A 19,984-nucleotide genomic window follows, 5' to 3' on the forward strand; every position below is an offset into this window, starting at 1 on the left:
TACTATTCTGTACCCAAATCTTCCACAACCAGGCTGCCCTATTCAGAGTCTGAAGGTCTGGTAGGAACCCTGATGCCTGCATAATGCTTCTCCCTCCAAACAGAGACTTCACTTCCTCTTTGTTTAGGCAAATTGTGCCATTCCTTTGAGATCAAATCCAACCCCAACTCTATTTCTTATTTGTAGCTCTCCTTTGCACATTGCAATACATTCTGATGACAGTCCCTTTGCTGCTGTCCTTCCTATGGTATTGACAGATATCATATGCTCATCTCTCAGGTCACTACTCCTTGAATTGCAGTTTAGTTTTTATGTTGTATAAGAATATGAAATACTCTGTTAGTTTTCTCTAATCACCCAACAGTTAGCCCTAAATGCATAGAGAACAGTGGTCACACATTAAAAATGTGTCAGTACTTACATATCATATTTTACCTGGGATCAGAAGAGACGTAAGGCATCTGTACCAAAGGCACTCTTAATAAATCAGCTCAAAGCTCCTTCTTCATATATCGGTGGTCACTCTTTTCATTTCTTTGAGTCTACAGAGGAAATGACATGCCTTAGACCATACATTCCCCAGCTACATTTTATATAATTATTGAGTAATATTCCCAGGAGAAGTGATATTTATTGAATCTCTAACACATATGGAGAATTCTATAAATCCCTAATTTTCAATACAACTTGAGCTCTGTGTGTGCTATATACTCCTTGAATATTTTGAAATTCACTTTTTCGATTCACTAAACAGTGCTATTGTACTATCACCAGAACACTTTTTTTTCCAGGCACTATGTTGCAAAAGTATTAAATCAGAAAATATTGACAGGAAGCCACAGTAAACAGCAGAGACTTCACATCTTACTGAATTTAAGATAGCTGAATCTAGCACTTATTGGCTAAGTCTCAGTAATATGGTACAAGAAAATTTTTGACCAAAAACAGGTACAGCAGTTTATTTACTAGCTGCCATTGGCTGAGAAATAGGACAAGAATAAAATGTAGATTAATGGCTTAACCTAATAGACTGGTACATATATATTTAATATATATGTTTGAATGTATATACATGTATGTGTATATTAAACTTTTCAGAGAAAATAGCATTATAATAGTTCCCTCAGGATGCTGAAAAATAGGTTATGCTTATATTAAAAATTAAAACAAAAATATATGAGTAAATATGTTTGGATAATTACTTCAGTTATATAAAACCAATGATTCACAAATTCAATGTTTTTCATGAGTATTCAATATTATTGTGATAATACTTATTAATACATAAAAATATTTGAGAATCCAAGGATCCAAAAACTCAATCCTGGGCATGAGATGCTAACAATATTGAGGAAAAGATATGTGACATTAAGTAACTATAAAATAATGTCAACTTCTAAACTTACATACTATATATAGTTTTGTGATAGTTTTTTAATATGTGATTTCACTAGGCTACAGTCCCTGGTTAGCCAATCAAACACTAATGTAGGTGTTGTTGTGAAGGTATTTAATCACAAGTGTGATTAAAATCTATATCAGTTGACTTTATATAAAAGAGATTTTTCCCAGATAATCTGAATGTGCCTGATTTAAACGTTTGAAATGCCTTAAGAGCTGAGGCATCTCTGATGAAAAAGAAATTGCATCTATGGACAGTAGTTTCAGCCATGGCCATCGGGGTTCCAGCCTGCCTTTCCTGACCCTGCCTCATGTATTTTGGACTTGCCCTACCAGCTCCAGCATTCCTTCATGCTAATTCTTTGCAACAGACATCTGAATTTATAACTTCTGCTCATCTGTTTCCATAGCTGATGCTTGAGTGACTGAACTGTGCCTACTCAGTGTGTGTGTACAAGTATATACGTGTGTAGGTTTATGCACACTGATGCGTTCAGATATATTAATAGAGTGAACATATAATCTATCTCCCTTCCAATAGGCCGACACTTTTTACAATTTTTTTATGCTGAGGACAAAAAAGCAGCCAGCAATCATCCAGATGAAGGGTTGAAGGCTGGACGGCATGTCCATAGAAGCACATGAAACAGCCTATTCACTGGCCTAGAGATCAGTATGACTAGGCTGCTGTCTAGGAACATAAGCTGGATATGAAGCCAAGTATGCAAGTTACAGAGAAAAAAGACTTGTACTGGCCAGGTCTCAATGAATTTAGCATTCCTGAAAAATTTGTATTTTAAACCAGGTTAATGTAATTAAATCCTGAATGTAATCCTTCTGGGATCTGAGAACGTGGGCAAGTCACTTAGCTTTGGTAGTATCAGAACTCTGTTAGTTTTGCCTTTGGTGTTAACTTTCGCTCCAGTACTTTTCAAAAATGAATAAAGAAGTAACCTGTTTTTCTAAAGGCCCGAACCTAGTAGGTATACCCAGGAAAGCTGGTTGGTTGGTGAGTGTCCAGGGTTCTGTAGTGAAGGAGGACAGCATTTCAGGCTTATTAGCCATGACCACAAAAGGTGGCTGAGACCTATGCCCCTCACCATGTCTTGGCAGCTGAGTATACTGCAAAGGCAACAATCAGGATGGAAATTTCCCCTTTCCTAGTTCTTGAAAACTGTAGTGCAAGGTGGCACCTGGTAGCTTATTCCCTGGAGCTCCTGTGAAATGGAAGAATTTTATTTGTATAATTTTAGGCAAGAGAAGTATGCTTTTTCTTGAGGGAAAATAATAGTTTATGATTAGAGGGATAGTTCTTTAGGTTTTTTTTTTTTTTTTTTTGAGACATCACTGATGTATAACATTAGTTTCAAGCATACAGATAATGACTTAACATTTATATGTATTGTAAAATGAGCACAGTAAGTCTAGTCAAAAGCCAACACCATACAATTACAATTTTCTTCTTGTGATTAGAACTTTTAAGACCTACTCTTAATTTTCAAAGATACAATACATTATTATTAACTATAATCACCATACTATATATTACATCCCCTTGACTTAATTATTTTGTAAGTGGAAATGTACTTGAACCTTTTGATCCTTTTCACCTATTTTGCCTACCCCCTACCTCTCACCCTCGACATCTGGCAACCCCATTCTGTTCTCTGTCTATGAGCTTGGATTAGGTTTTGTTTTGTTTCAGTTTTTCAGATTCCATATAAAAGTGAGATCAAAAGGTATTTGTCTTTATCTATCTTACTCATTTCACTCAGCATATGCCCTGAAGGTTCATCCATATTGTCACAAATGGCAAATTCCTTCTTTTTATGGCTGAGTAATATTCCATTTTCTTTATCCTTTAATGTATTGATGGATACTTAGGATGTTTCCATATCTTGGCTATTATAAATAATGCTTCAATAAACATGGAGTGAAGAAAACTTTTCAAGTTAGTGTTTTTATTTTTTTCTGATACTCAGAAGTGGAATTGTTGGATCACATGTTAATTCTATATTTAAATTTTGTGGAACCCCTTACTGTTTTCCATCATGGCTGTCCTCATGTGCAGTCCCAACAGCATTGCATGAGGGGTCCTTTTTCTCCCTATTCTCACCTACACTTTTTATTTCTTGTCTTTTTGATGGTAGCTATTCTAACAGGTGTGAAGTGATAACTCATTTTGGTCTTGATTTTGGTTGCATTTCCCTGATGATTAGTGATGTTGAGTATCTTTTCATGTACTGGTTGGGCATCTGTATGTCGTCTTTGGAAAAAATTCAACTCCTTTGCCCATTTTTAATTGAAATTTTCTTGCAGTTGGGAGTAATACATATTTTGGACATTAACCACTTATCAGGTAAATGACTTGTAAATATATCTCCCATTCAATAGATGTTCTTTCCATTTTGTTCATGGTTCTCTTTGTTGAGCAAAAATTGAGGACTATTAATAGTTACACACAGGTGTAAAACATGGGACACAGGTGTAAAACATGACTTCGGGACAGAGTGGATAAATATTATCCTATATTAAAAAGAAAAACAAAACACTCATGAGATCGAGGAAGGGCTTTAGATGGTATGTAATTACCCTAAATTGAAAGCAAACATCACTGGATGTGTGTATGTGTGTGTACACACTCATTCATGCATATATGGTCATTTTTTCTCAGTCTCTCAAAAGGTTCATAATTCTAAAAGGTTAAGAATCACTGAAATTTCTTCTCTTCTGCAAGGGCATTTCTCATATTATCCTGTATTGGATTCTTTTTGTATCATGGTCGCAGTTTTGTGATATGCCTATCACATACTCTAAAGATTTCATGTTCATCTTTATTCTCTAATCCCAATAGGACTTCACTCATTGCCAAATATTTAATTAGCACTTATATTCTAACACATACTTCACTTTACCTTGGGATATGAAGGTGAATAAAATTCACATCAGTCATTGCAGAACTTCTAACTGCTGAAAACGTAAACAAAAAAGTTGTATTTCTCAAAATTTTCTGATGTTCTACACTTATCAGATTTAATGAAACCACTGAAAATGGTGAGAAGAGTAGTCTCAGTTTGTATTCTCAAAAGAGACAGCACTTTGGGTTACATAGTCTTAAGCTTTTTTTTATCTCAATAGACATTTTTCTTCCTGATCTTTGTAAATGTACCACACTGTTGCTTCACATAGATCACTTTGTGTCCTGTCTTAAACTGACTATCATTTTCCATAGAAAAGGGTTCCCACATTCAATTAGGACATCTTCCGTATATCTTTTCTGCTATTGATCTGCTCTCTCAGCATATTCAGCATGTTATGGGGTGTGGTATGTATGTATGTTGTTTATTTAATTTTATTTTCACTATAGTTACCATACCGTGTAATACTTATTTCAGGTATATAATAAAGTAATTCTACAATTCTCTACATTACTAAATGTTCATCATGATAAGTATACTTTGAATCCCCTTCACCTGTTTCACCCATCTCCTCACCCAACTCCACTCTGGTAACCATCAGTTTGTTCTCTACTTTAATAGTCTGTTTTTTGGGTTGTCTCTTTTTTCCTTTGTTCATGTGTTTTGTTTCTTAAATTCCACATATCAGTGAAATTATACAGTATTTGTCTTTCTCTGACTGACTTATTTCAATTACCATAATGCTCTCTAGTTCCATCCATGTCATTGCAAATAGCAAGGTTCCGTCCTTTTTTATGGCTGAGTAATATTTCATTCTATATATATCACATCTTTATTCATCTATTGATGGACACTTGGGCTGCTTCTATAATTTTCCTCTTGTAAATAATTCTGCAATAAACATAGTGATGCATATATCTTTCCAAATTAGTGTTTTCATATTTTTGGGTAGATACTCAGTAGTGGAATTTCTGGATTGTATGATAATTCTATTTTTAATTTTTTTGAGGAAGCTCCATACTGTGTCCCGCAGAGGCTGCACCAGTTTGCATTGCCACCAACAGTACATATGGGTTCCTTTTTCTCCACATCCTCAACCAACACTTATTTCTTGTGTTTTTTATTTTAGTCATTCTAACAGATGTGAGATGATATCTCATTGTAGTTTTGATTTGCTCTTGCCTGATGATGACTGATACTGAGCATCTTTTCATGTGTCTTGGCCATCTATAGGTCTTCTTTGGAATAATGTCTCTTCATGTGTTCTGCCCATTTTTCAGTTGAATTTTTTTTTGGTGTTGTATAAGTTCTTTATATACTACGAACACCAACATTTTATCAAATATGTCATTTGCAAATATCTTCTCCCATTCAGTTATTTGTCTTTTAGTCTTATTAATCATTTCTTTTGCTGTGAAGAAGATTTTATTTTGATGTAGTCCCAATAGTTTATTTTTCCTTTTGTTTCCCTTCTCTCAAAATATTTCTCTAGAAAAACATTGCTACAGACAACGTCAGACAATTTACAGCCCATTTCTCTTCTAGGAATTTTGTGGTTTCGGGTCTCACAGTTAGACCCTTAATACATTTTAAATGTATTTTTCCATATGGTGAAAGCAAGTGATCCAGTTTTATTCTTTTGCATGTAACTGTCCAGTTTTCCTAACACCATTTTTGAAGAGACTGTATTTTTCCCACTGCATGTTCTTGTCTCCTTTGTTGAAGATTAATTGACCATATAATTTTGGATTTATTTCTGGGTCCTCTTTTTTCTGTTACACTGATCTATTTTTATGCCGGTACCATACTCTTTTGATTACTACAGCTTCATATTTGGAAATCAGGAATTGTAATACTTCCAGTTTTGTTCTTTTTTCAAGATTGCTTTGGCCATTCAGAGCCTTTGTGGTCACATAAAAATTTTAGGATTGATTCTTCAGCTCTGTGAAAATTGATGTTGGTATTTTGGTAGGGATTAAATTATATATCCAGATTGCTTTAGGTTGTATGGACATTTTAACAATATTTGTTCTTCTAATCCATGAGCATGGAATATCTTCCCATTTGTTTGTGTCATCTTCAATTTCTTTGATTAGTGTGTTATAGTTTGAGTATAAGTCTTTCCCCTCCTTAGTTAAGTTTATTTCTAGGTATTTTATTCCTTTTTGGAAAATTGTAAATGGGATTTTTTTCTTAATTTCTCTTTCTGCTACTTCATTATTCATGTATAAGAAGGCAACCCATTTTTGTGTATTGATTTCTTGCTATGCAACTTTGCTGAATTCATATATAAGTTCTGATAGTATTTTGATGGAAGTTTTAGGGTTTTACTTGTGTAATATGTTATTCTGAAAATAGTGAAAGTTTTATTTCTTCCTTAACAATTTGGATGCCCTTTTATTTCTTTTTATTGTCTGATTGCTGTGGATAGGAATTTCCGTGATGTATTGAATAAACGTGATGAGAATGGACATCTTTGTTCTGCTCCTGCCCTTAGGGGAAAGGTTCTCAATTTTTCACCAATAATGTTATCTGTGGGTTTTCAAATATGGCCTTTATTATGTTGAAGTATGTTCCCTCTAAACCTACTTTTTGAGAGTTGTTATCATGTATAGATGTTGTACATTGTCAAATGCATTTTCTTCATCTATAGAAATGATCATAGTATTTTTATCCTTTCTCTTGTTGATGTTATACATCACATTGATTGATTTGTGAATATACCCTTGCATCCCAGGAATAAATCTCACTTGATTGTGGTAAATGATTTTTTTAATGTATTGTTGGATTCAGTTTGCTAATATTTTGTTGAGGATTTTTTCATCTGTGTTCAACAGAGATAGTGGCCTGTAGTTCTCTCTCTCTCTCTCTCTCTCTCTCTCTCTCCCTCCCCCCCCCCCCTTTATTTGTGTAGTGTCTTTATCTTGTTCTGGTAACAGGTTAATGCTGACCTCATAGAATGAACTTGGAAGTTTCCTTCCTCTCCTATTTTTTTGAAAAGTTTGAGAAGAATTATTATTAACTCTTCTTTAAATGTTTGGTATAATTCACCTGTAAAGCTGTCTCCTCCTGGACTTCTGTTTCTTGGGAGTTTTCTTTTTTTTCTTAAATTGATTCAATTACGATTACTGATCATCAATCTGTTCAAATGTTCTATTTCTGACTCAGATTTGAAAGTTTATATGTTCCTAGGAATTGATCCATTTTTTTTCTGGGTTGCCCAATTAGTTTGAACATAATTTTTCATAATATTCTCTTATATTTTGTTGTATTTCCGTGGTATCAGTTGTTATCTCTCCTCTTTATTTTCTGAAATTGTTATTTGGGTCTCTCTCTGTCTCTCTCTCTCTCACTCCCTCTCACTCCCTCTCTCTCTTTCTTTATGGGTTTGGCTAAAGATTTATCAACTCATTTGATCTTATCAAAGAACCAGCTCCTGGTTTCATTGATCTGTTCTATTGTTTGCTTAGTTACTATTTTACTTAATTTTTCTCTAATTTTTATTATTTCCTTCCTTCTATTGGTCTGGGGGGTTCTTTGCTCTTCTTTTGCTAGCTCCTTTAGGCATAAGGTTAGGATATTTATTTGAGATTTTTTTTCTTGCTTCTTAAGGTAGGCCTGCATTGCTGTTATCTTCCCTCTCAGATCAAATTTTGCTGCATCTGAAAAATGTTGGACCATTGTATTTTCATTTTCATTCTTCATATATTTTTTAATTTTCTCTTTGATTTCTTTATTGACCCATTAACTATTTAGTAGCATGTTATTTAACCTCCAAATATACATTTTTCTTTCCAGATTTTTTCTTGTAGTTGATTTCTAATTTCATAGCATTGTGTCATCACTCTTGTAGGGGTCATGCTAATCTTCTGTGTGTTGTTCCAATTTTAGTATATATACTGCTGAAATTAGCACACTAGTTTCATTGCATTGTGATTGGAACAGATGCATGGTATTACTTCAGTCTTTTTTTAATTTGTTGAGGCCTGTTTTGTGACTTAATATGTGTTCCATTCTGGAGAATGTTCCACGCGCACTTGAAAAATAATGTGTATTCTTCTGTTTTAGGCTGGAATTTTCTGAATATACTGTTAGATCCATCTGGTCCAATGTATCATTCAAAGCCACTGTGACCTTGTTTTTTAGGTCGTTATTTAAATTCCAGTTAGTTAACATACAGTGTAATATTAGTTTCAGGTATATGATATAGTGATTCAAACCTTCCATACAATACGCAGTTCTCATCACAGTAAGTGTACTCCTTAATCCCCATAACCGATTTGACCCATCTCCTTACTCTCCTCCCCGCTGATAACCATCAGTTTTTTCTCTACAGTTAAAGATCTGTTTCTTGGTTTGCTTCTCTCTCTCCCTTTTTTCTTTGTTTATTTGTTTTGTTTCTTAAACTCCACATATAAGTGAAATCATATGATATTTGTCTTTCTCTGACTGACTTATTTCACTTAGCACAATACTCTATAACTCTATCCATGTCATAAATGGCAAAATTTCATTTTTTAAGGATGAATAATCTATTATATCATCTCAGATCTTTATCCTTTGCATCCTTTTATTTTGTGAATCCTTTGCCTAATTTTTATAGATATATTTATTTTACTGATTTTGTGCGTCCTACTTTTCTTACTCCTACTTGTGGTCTTTTCTTTGCACTCGAAAAATTCCCATTAACATTTCTTGTAGGGATGGTCATTAATTGCTTTAACTTTGTCTGGGAAACTCTTTATCTCTCCTATTCTGAATGATAGCTTTGCTGGACAGAGTATTCTTGGCTGCAAGTTGGGTTTGTTTGTTTGTTTGTTTGTTTGTTTGTTTGTTTCTTTCAGCACTTTGAATATATTTGCCACTCCCCTCTGTCCTGTAAAGTTTCTGCTGGAAAATCATCTGATAGCTTTATGGAATTTCCTCTGTATATAATTTTTTTTCTTTTCTCTTGCTGGTTTTAAAATTATCTTTATCATTACCTTTTGCATTTTAATTACTATATGTTTTGTGTGGACTTCCTTGGGTTGATTTGTTAGGGGCTCTCTGTATGTCCTGGATCTGGATTTCTACTTTCTTTTCCAGATTTGGGGAGTAACTATTATTTTTTCAAGTATATTTTTTTTACCTCCTTTTCTCTCTTCTTCTCACATCCCTACAATGGGAATGTTATTACCCTTGATGATGTCAATGTTGTTCCCTACATCTATTATCATTTTTATTTTGTTTCTCTCTTTCCTATCCGGCTTGATTGCTTTCTATTACTCTGTCCCTCAGGTCACTGATATGTTCTTTTGCTTCCTTTAGTCTATTGTATATTTGATCTAGTGTATTTTTTATTTCTGTTATCGATTTCTTCATCTCTGGTTCCTTTTTTATGTTTCCTATCTTTGTTAAGCGCCTCACTGATGTTGTGCACTCTTTTCCCAACTCCAGGGAGTATCTTTATTACCATTACTTTCTATGTCAGGCATATTACATAGCTATATACTAGCTCTCTTGTCTTGATTTTGTCCTGTTCTTTCATTTAGGACATGTTCTTCTGTATCCTCATTTTGTCTTACTCTGTCTGTTTCTATTGTTAGGAAAATAACCTATATCTCCTGCTCTTGAAAGTAGTGGCCTTATGCAAAAGAGGACCTGTAGTGCCCTGCAGTATGATTTCTCCTGTTCACCAGAACCTGGCACTTCAGGGCTATCTCTTGTGTGTTGCATGTGCCCTACTGTTATATCTGAGTTGTGTTTGCCTTCAGTCCATTAACCTAAAATGGCTTTCTTTACATATTGTATGCAGGGTTTGTTCCCTGTGTTGTTAGTGGGCCAATCTAGGGCTTCCTTGGATTTGTGTTGAGACAGACTGGGCATTTGCCAGAACTGCAGTAACACCAAACTGTAGGATGCTTTATCTGTGTTGTGCTCTGAGAAGTTTTCTTTGGTGGGTGAGGCCTGCAGTCAGACCATCTGTCTTCCTCCAGCCCACTTCTGGGCTGAAGTGAGACTGGTGTTTTTGATTATCTTCCCCTCTCCCTGGGGCAGGAAGCAGCTCATGGTGGTGCTGACCCCTATCAGGGATTCTTGTCCACTTCCAGGCTTGTGTCACTGCTTTGGATGTACTCTTGCCAAGAGTGTACTGGAAGGGGCAGGTCTGCAAGAAAGTGCAAAGATGGAGTGCAGTGTTACCAAGATTAGAGCAGATCTGCTGTGGGAGAAGACCTATAGTCACTTTAGAACACTCCTGTGGCAGGATTGGAGAGAGTGGGTCTACAGTTATGCAGTGACAGCCAAGTTCCACACTAGCCCACTATAGGAGGGAACTTGCACCCAGTCAAAACTCCTGCTAAAGCCATATGGGTTGGAGGGGACAGATCCATAGAAGCTTGGGAATGGGATGCTGTTAGTCAGCTATGTGGATAATGTGTGCTGTCTTGGTTGCTGCAGATGTCTGTATGTCTAGGCTGTCAGGCAGAGAAGGGAAATGGGGTCTGCCAGTTTCTTTGTTCCTGGATAAGTCTCCCAATGATCCCTGCCCCACCAGCATATGCTTTGAGATTACTAAACAATGCGTCTTCCCAAATACCCCCAATGTTTTCCCAACTTTCTATGTTGTATTTCTTTGGAGCTGATTGTTGTTTTGTCTCTTTAAGGGTGCAGACTCAGTTTTCTCCGTTTTCTCCCAGCTCTCCTAGAGCCAAGTCTGCTGCTTTTTAAAGTTCCAGGTGTTGGGGCACCTGGGTGGCTCAGTTGGTTAAGCAGCTGACTTTGGCTCAGGTCATGATCTCACGGTCCATGAGTTCGAGCCCCGCGTCGGGCTCTGTGCTGACAGCTCAGAGCCTGGAGCCTGTTTCAGATTCTGTGTCTCCCTCTCTCTGATCCTCCCCCGTTCATGCTCTGTCTCTCTCTCTGTCTCAAAAATAAATAAACATTAAAAAAATTTAAAAAAATAAAAAAATAAAGTTCCAGGTGTTAAGACTGCTGCTTGTAAAAACTTGGAAAATAATGCCCCTCTGATTTTCAAAGCTAAATGTTATGGATATCCATATTCCTGTGGGGTTCCCTGTGCCTGGGGTGCCTGGTGTGAAGGACTCTTTCTTTTCTCTTTTTGTGCTGAAAACATCCCTAGCTACTGGGATAGTCCTGTGGGTCATTTAGTTCCCAACCATGTCTTTATCCTTCCTACCCTTTTTGATGTGGCTTCTTTACATTTGGCTATGGACAATCTGTTCTGCCAGTGTTTGGGTTATTTTCAGGGTTATTTGAACTGTCTAGTTGTATCCATGGGATGAGGTCAGCTTAGAAAACTTCTACTCCACCATATTCCCCAGATATCCCATGGTATTTCTTTTTGTGTGTCTAGATTTTTCTATAGAAAACCGTCAGATACACAACAATCTTCAATTCGCCCACTATCATTTCCAGAATTACAAAAATGTTTCTCTGTGGTCACTTGAGTTTCTCAATTTTAATCACCCATGAATTTGTAGGAGTTGGTTATCCAAAGTAACCTGTCAGTGTGTTTTAAGTCCTCAACCTCCCCCACTTTTAGCATTACTATCTCTAAATGTAGTCCATATATCTGTGCTATTATTTGCAAATAATTTTATGATTTAAACACACATACTAGTCATCTGATCTTGATATTTAATTGCATATTTAATTCACACAGTAATCATGTGATTTAAGAAAGAGATGTAGTTTTACTAACTAAAGACAGAGTCCTACTAAAAACTCTCTGTGTTCTATGTATTATACCAAGTTGTTACACTGAACTGCCTTAATTTTAAGCCAATAAAATACCAATTTTGGACTGCCTGGTGATTCAGCATCTCCCATGCTTCTGCAACTTTGCCATTATTGTGCTACCTGAACCGTAGGAGGTATATATCTGGTTTGTCTTCTTATATTTTTAAACTGTTCTGAAAGGAGGCTGTTAAAACAGAGGATAAAAACCATTACTGAAGGTAACATGAAATTTCAAAAAAGTATATGTAACCTAGAATTGTCAAAATTTTCTAGGCAGCTACTCATCAATGGAATGGGACCTTTCTATGAGTTATATTGTCAAGACTAGGGCAGCATTCTTGACAATTTTTAAGGAAATTAAGTCAAATACAATTAAAGTATGTAAAGCAATGTGAAATGTGCATACCAATTTCCAAGAAGACAGTCTGGCCTTGGAAATGTTTTGATGGACTTGACATCACAGAATTCAATTTTACATCTGTCATCCTATGAAAATGTACTCATATTTTAGAACCATCATCTATAAACTTCTGAAGAGAAGGTGTGTCCCAAATCAATTTTGTGATTATTATCTACTTTGTAAACTTTGGATATATTCTTAGCATAATGTAAGTGATTATACATGAAAATTAAGAAGACTCAAAACAATAAGACTTCTTTTAAGCAATAGTGTTTTAAATGTTTTAAGAAAGTTGGTTCTGCTATCTAACATGGATTACTATAATTAACGAGAGCTGTGCAATTCATCCATGGTATCAAAGTTTTTTATGGTTTCAGTGCTGAGAGATTAGAAGTTGCATACATTTTTTAACAATCCCTTGTATAAAGAAAAAGAAGATATTATTTTCATAACAAACTGTTTTAGAGAATTTAATTTTTTGTAAAAGATCCATTCCTTTGCTGTTTCAATTTTTCCTTGCTTAAACAGCAAAGTATTCTTTTTTGTTTGTTTGTTTTGTAAGAGCACTATAGAAAAACTCTTGAAAGAAATCTTAAACAGGAATCTGAACTTTCCTTTGAAGGCTACAGTTTATAGAGGGAAAATATGTACTTGAAAGGCAAACAAAAACCACAACAAAATTTCTTTAAGCCAAAAGACAAAATAAAAAAAAAAAAATATATATATATATATATATATATATATATATATATATATATATGACATATATGAGGCTTTGATTTACCAAAGTTCTTAAATGAATTTTTAGTGTGATATTTTCCATAATTTATAAAGTCTCTTTCCTCTATGAAAATGCAACACTCATGGTTTTGTTTTATTCATTGGTCTTTATCTTTCTCACTGGTTCCTTTTTCTTCTCTGTAAGAATGTATTCTTCAAGGTGAAAAGTATTGACATCACTTCTTTAAATTCTATACTCTGACCCTTAATAAGACTATTTTCTTTTTTTTAATTTTTTTTAACATTCATTTTTGAAAGAGAGAGAGAAAGACAGAGTATAAGTGGGGGATGGGCAGAGAGAGAGGTAGATATAGAATCCAAAGCAGCTCCGGGCTCTGAGCTGTCAGCACAAAGCCTGACATGGGGCTTGAACTCACGGACCATGAGATCATGACCTGACCTGAAGTCAGACACTTAACTGACTGAGCCACCCTGGTGCCCCAATAAGACTATTTTCAAATTTTCAAATATTGACCTCTATCTCCAATTTCAGGCAAACATTGAAATTAAATGATTCCTAATACTTCTTTATACCATAACACCAAACTCCTATCTGTCTAAAATGTCCTTTTTCTCTCAATTCTTTTATCTATCTGTTGGGACAGGATTAAACTAATACTTGATACAATGTCTCAGTCTTCATTGGTACTTAGAAAAGTAGAATGATTTGGATCACATTTTTTCCTACACTGAAAACTAGTATTTTTTTCATGCCCCATTCTCTCTTTTCAAAGATTGAAGTTTGACTTCTTTTTTTTTTTTTAATTTTATTTTATTTTTGAAAAAGAGAGTGCAAGTAGGGCAGGGGCAGAGAGTGAGGGACACAGAGGATCTAAAGTGGGCTCTGTGTTGACAGCAGTGAGCCAGATATGGGACTCAATCTCACAAAACATGAGATCATGACCTGAGCCAAATAGGATGCTCAACTGACTAAGCCACCCAGGCATCCTGAGGTTTGATTTCTTCTAATTTTTTCGTAGCACCCTTCTTTTATATTCACTGCATGAATAAATTATTCCAAATTATAGCTAAGAAAAATAATGGTCGTATTATATGTTACCTCACATTCCTAGAGAATATCAACATGAGATTAATCTCCTAAAATACAAGTTTCAAGATATTCTTTATTAAAATTACTCAGTGGTGAAGTGGGGAGAAGGGATAAATAGTCAGAGCAGAGAAGATTTTTAGGTAGTGAATATAGCTGTATGTTATTATAATGATAGATATGTCTCATAATATATTTGCTCAAACCCACAGAATGTAAAACACCAAGAGTAAACCCTAAGATACACTATGGACTTTGTGTGATTATGATTTATCAATGTAGGTTCATCACTTGTAACAAACGTACCACTTTGGTGGGGGGATGTTGGAAATACAGGAGGGATGTTGGATGGAGGCAGGAGGTATCTGCAAAATCTCTGTATCTTCCTCTCAATTTTTCTGTGAACCTAAAATTGCTATAAACAATTCAAATATCATAAATAGGGGCACCTGGTGGCTCAGTCATCAAGCATCAGACTTTTGATTTTGACTCAGGTCATGATCTCACTGTTCATGAGATAGAACCTAGGTTTGGGCTCTGCCCTGACAGTGTGAAGCCTGCTTGGAAGTCTCTCTCACTCTCACTCTCTCTTTTCCCATCCCCCGCTTGCTTTCTATCAAATTTCTATCAAAATAAATAAACATTTAAAATTATAAATACCTTTAAAGTTATTGTTATTAGTAATTTTCAATGGCTACTTACATTACTCTTCTTGGTTTCCCACCTAGAAATCTAAATATTATAAGTACTGAACAATGTGCTTGCCTTTCTGTTTGTATCTGCTTTAGTACCCAACGTGTCACCATAATTCCAACCAAACTGATATTCTCACTGCACTTTAAATTTCTTCTAAAGATTTCCATTCCTTTAAGTGCATTGTGCTTGCTATTGTTCCAAATCTTAATAACGTCTCTCCTATCTCCTCACATATCCAAATCTTACTAATGCTGAAAGCCCAACACACATTTGACCCACTTCAGGAAAGTTTTCCTAACCTTGCTGTTTAATGGTAGTTTCCCCCATTATTGAGGCATTAAAACATGGTTGCCTTTGGTAGCAGATAGAGTAGGATCTAAATGTTTATCTCTTACTATATTGTGACTTTGGACACATTTCTTGATTTTTTTGTATATTCAAATTCCTTAGGCATTGGATAATACGTCAAATTCACATCATTTTGTGAAGACTGGTTTAACTTCATATGTATATAAGTGTGTATAGGTGTGTTTGCATACAGTGTCTTAAATATAGACATAACAAGTGTTCAGTAAATTATACCTATAATTGTTTCTAAAGTACTTCTTATCTTTTCCACTCATTTAATCACTGATCACATATTTAGCAGGTATAATGTCACATTTATGGATGCTGTCCCAGTTCTCTCCTCTTTTCTAACTCTATGTATGATTTTAGTATTTTAGTTATCTTAAATCCCTCACAACACCAAAAAGAGAAGTCACTTAATAAATATCTTTTGACTTCCATGGAATAAAATTTCTCCCTCAACCTCTGCCTAGGATCATAAAGTTTTATACATGGAAGCACATCCTGAAAAGTACATGTCTAGATTGTAGATTTAGGGAAACTCAGAGATAATATCTGTAAGTATTGATACTAAGAATATTGCAAGAATAATTTCTGATTAGAATATTGCCCTGATGCAATATTCAAAAAAAGCTTTGGCTTAGAGTTAGTAGAGTTAGTTAGTTATCCCATTCATTGGATATCAGCTCAGTGACATTGGTCAAGTGATATAAATTCTCTAGGTATCCACTTTCTTCTCTAAAATTATGGGCATGAGAACAGAGTCTCCAGAGCCAAGCACAGACTAGAGGCCCACGGAAGAGGGTAGGAAGGGCAGCAAGGCTGTGCACGCTACATGGACTGGCAGGAGGGAGCCAGGGTGGAGGGCCGGCCGGCCGGCCAAGTGGAGACCCCGAGTCTGGCTTGCAAAAGCAGAGTGGCCAGACAGAGTGTGTTCAGACAGTGAGTGGGACTTAACATCTGGAAGGTTATAAGCTAACAGCTCTGCTCGGAGAGCAGGAGGGCTGGAGGACAACAGGAGGGAGAGTTGCTGAGCCCCAGGACAACAGACCTCAGTTTGGCTGGGAACAAAGGTGCTCGCCAGCGCCATATCCCTTACTCATCCCCCAGCCAAAATCCCAAGGGAACCAGTTCCTGCCAGGGAACTTGCTTGCACCGAGCAAACACCCAAAGATGTGCTTCTGCAGATCCATCCCTCCAGCAGTGGGTCTGACTCCCTCCCGCTGCCGCAAGGTCCCTCCTGAAGTGGATCACCGAAGGAGAAGTGAGCTGACCCTGACCCTCCCGCCCCGTGAACCTTGTTGATCCACCCAAGCTAATAGACCAGATCCCCAGCACCACAAGACTGGTGGTATGCAAGTAGCCCAGACGGACCACGCCACCTCACAGTGAATCCTGCCCCTAGGAGAGGGAAAGAGAAGGCACACACCAGTCTGACTGTGGTCCCACGGGTGGGCTGGGAGCAGACTTCAGGTCTGAATGCGGCCCCGCCCACCAACTCCAGTTATACACCACAGCACAGGGGAAGTGCCCTGCAGTTACGCACCACTCCAGGAACTATCCAAAATGACCAAATGGAAGAATTCCCCTCAAAGAATCTCCAGGAACTAACAACAGCTAACGAACTGTTCAAAAACGATTTAAACAATATAACAGAAAGTGAATTTAGAATAGTAGTCATGAAATTAATCGCTGGGCTTGAAAACAGTATAAAGGACAGCAGAGAATCTATTGCTACAGATCAAGGGACTAAGGAATAGTCAGGAGGACCTAAAAAATGCGATAAACGAGCTGCAAAATAAAATGGAAACGACCATGGCTCGGATTGAAGAGGCAGAGGAGAGAATAGGTGAACTAGAAGATAAAATTATGGAAAAAGAAGAAGCTGAGAAAAAGAGATATAAAAAAATCCAGGAGTATGAGGGGAAATTTAGAGAACTAAGTGATGCGCTAAAGAGAAATAATCTATGAATAATTAGTATTTCAGAGGAGGAAGAGAGAGGGAAAGGTGCTGAAGGTGTACTTGAAGAAATAATAGCTGAGAACTTCCAGATCTGGGGAAGGAAAAAGGCATTGAAATCCAAGAGGCACAGAGAACTCCCTTCAGACATAACTTAAATCGATCTTCTGAACGATATATCATAGTGAAACTGGAAAAATACAATAATAAAGAGAAAATTCTGAAGCAGCGAGGGATAAACATGCACTAACATATAAAGGGAGACCTATAAGACTCGTGACCGATCTCTCTGCTGAAACTTGGCAGGCTAGAAAGGAATGGCAGGAGATCTTCAATGTGATGAACAGGAAAAATATGCAGCCGGGAATCCTTTATCCAGCAAGTCTGTCATTTAGAATAGAAGGAGAGATAAAGGTCTTCCCAAACAAATAAAAACTGAAGGAATTTGTCACCACTAAACCAACCCTACAAGAGATCCTAAGGGGGATCCTGTGGGACAAAGTACCAGAGACATCACTACAAGCATAAAACATACAGACATCACAATGACTCTAAACCCATATCTTTCTATAATAACACTGAATGTAAATGGACTAAATACTCCAACCAAAAGACATAGGGTATCAGAATGGATAAAAAAACAAGACCCATCTATTCGCTGTCTACAAGAGACTCATTTTAGACCTGAGGACACTTTCAGATTGAAAGTGAGGGGATGGAGAACTATTTATCATGCCACTGGAAGTCAAAAGAAAGCTGGAGTAGCCATACTTATATCAGACAAACTAGACTTTAAATTAAAGGCTGTAACAAGAGATGAAGAAGGGCATTATATAATAATCACAGGGTCTATCCATCAGGAAGAGCTAACAATTATAAATGTCTATGCACCAAATACAGGAGCCCCCAAATATATAAAACAATTACTCACAAACATAAGCGACCTTATGATAAGAATGTGGTAATTGCAGGGGATTTTAACACTCCACTTACAGAAATGGATAGATCATCTAGACACACGGTCAATAAAGAAACAAGGGCCCTGAATGATACATTAGATCAGATGGAGTTGACAGATACATTTAGAACTCTGCATTCCAAAGCAACAGAATATACTTTCTTCTCAAGTGCACATGGAACATTCTCCAAGATAGATCACATACTGGGTCACAAAACAGCCCTTCATAAGTATACAAGAATTGAAATCATACCATGCATACTTTCAGACCACAATGCTATGAATCTTGAAATCAGCCACAGGAAAAAGTCTGGAAAACCTCCAAAAGCATGGAGATTAAAGAACACCTTACTAAAGAATGAGTGGGTCAACCAGGCAATTAGAGAAGAAATTAAAAAACATATGGAAACAAACGAAAATGAAAATACAACAATCTATACTCTTTGGGATGCAGTGAAGGCAGTCCTGAGAGGAAAATATATTGCCCTTCAGGCCTATCTCAAGAAACAAGAAAAATCCCAAATACAAAATCTAACAGCACACCTAAAGGAAATAGAAGCAGAACAGCAAAGACGGCCTAAACCCAGCAGAAGAAGAGAAATAATAAAGACCAGAGCAGAAATAAACAATATAGAATCTAAAAAAACTGTAGAGCAGATCATGAAACCAAGAGTTGGTTTTTTGAAAAAATAAACAAAATTGATACACCTCTAGCCAGGCTTCTCAAAAAGAAAAGGGAGATGACCCAAATAGATAAAATCATGAATGAAAATGGAATGATTACAACCAATCCCTCAGAGATACAAACAATTATCAGGGAATACTATGAAAAATTATATGCTAACAAACTGGACAACCTGGAAGAAATGGACAAATTCCTAAACACCCACATACTTCCAAAACTCAATCGGGAGGAAATAGAAAGCTTGAACAGACCCATAACCAGCGAAGAAATTGAATCAGTTATCAAAAATCTCCCAACATATAAGAGTCCAGGACCAGATGGCTTCCCAGGGGAGTTCTACCTGACATTAAAGCAGAAATAATACCTATCCTTCTCAAGCTATTCCAAAGAATAGAAAGGGAAGAAAAACTTCCAGACTCATTCTATGAAGCCAGTATTACTTTGATTCCTAAACCAGACACAGACCCATTAAAAAATAAGAACTATAGGCCAATATCCCTGATGAATATGGATGCAAAAATTCTCAATTAGACACTAGCAAATCGAATTCAACAGCATATAAAAAGAATTATTCACCATGATCAAGTGGGATTCATTCCTGGGATGCAGGGCTGGTTCAACATTCGCAAATCAATCAACGTGGTACATCACATTAATAAAAAAAGATAAGAACCATATGGTCCTGTAAATCGATGCAGAAAAGGCATTTGACAAAATTCAGCACCCTTTCTTAATAAAAACCCTCGAGAAAGTCGGGATAGACGGAACATACTGAAAGATCATAAAAGCCATTTATGAAAGGCCCACAGCTAACATCATCCTCAATGGGGAAAAACTGAGAGCTTTTTCCTTGAGATCAGGAACACGACAGGGATGTCCACTCTCACCACTGTTGTTTAACATAGTGTTGGAAGTTCTAGCATCTGCAATCAGACAACACAAGGAAATCAAAGGCATAAAAATTGGCAAAGATGAAGTCAAGCTTTCACTTTTTGCAGATGATATGATATTATACATGGAAAATCCGATAGACTCCACCAAAAGTCTGCT

The 19,984-nt window shown here is 36.4% G+C and overlaps 1 non-coding gene across 1 annotated transcript; it reads right to left on the reverse strand.

The window, feature by feature from the left end:
• Positions 1–8,126: 8,126 nt before the first annotated feature.
• On the reverse strand, positions 8,127–8,234 carry LOC132693450 (U6 spliceosomal RNA). The gene has a single exon (XR_009616826.2). It is a non-coding gene; the product is annotated as a U6 spliceosomal RNA (small nuclear RNA).
• Positions 8,235–19,984: the final 11,750 nt, after the last annotated feature.

Source organism: Panthera onca, chromosome B1, assembly GCF_046562875.1.
Source record: "Panthera onca isolate mPanOnc1 chromosome B1, mPanOnc1 haplotype 2, whole genome shotgun sequence".
NCBI lineage: Eukaryota > Metazoa > Chordata > Mammalia > Carnivora > Felidae > Panthera > Panthera onca.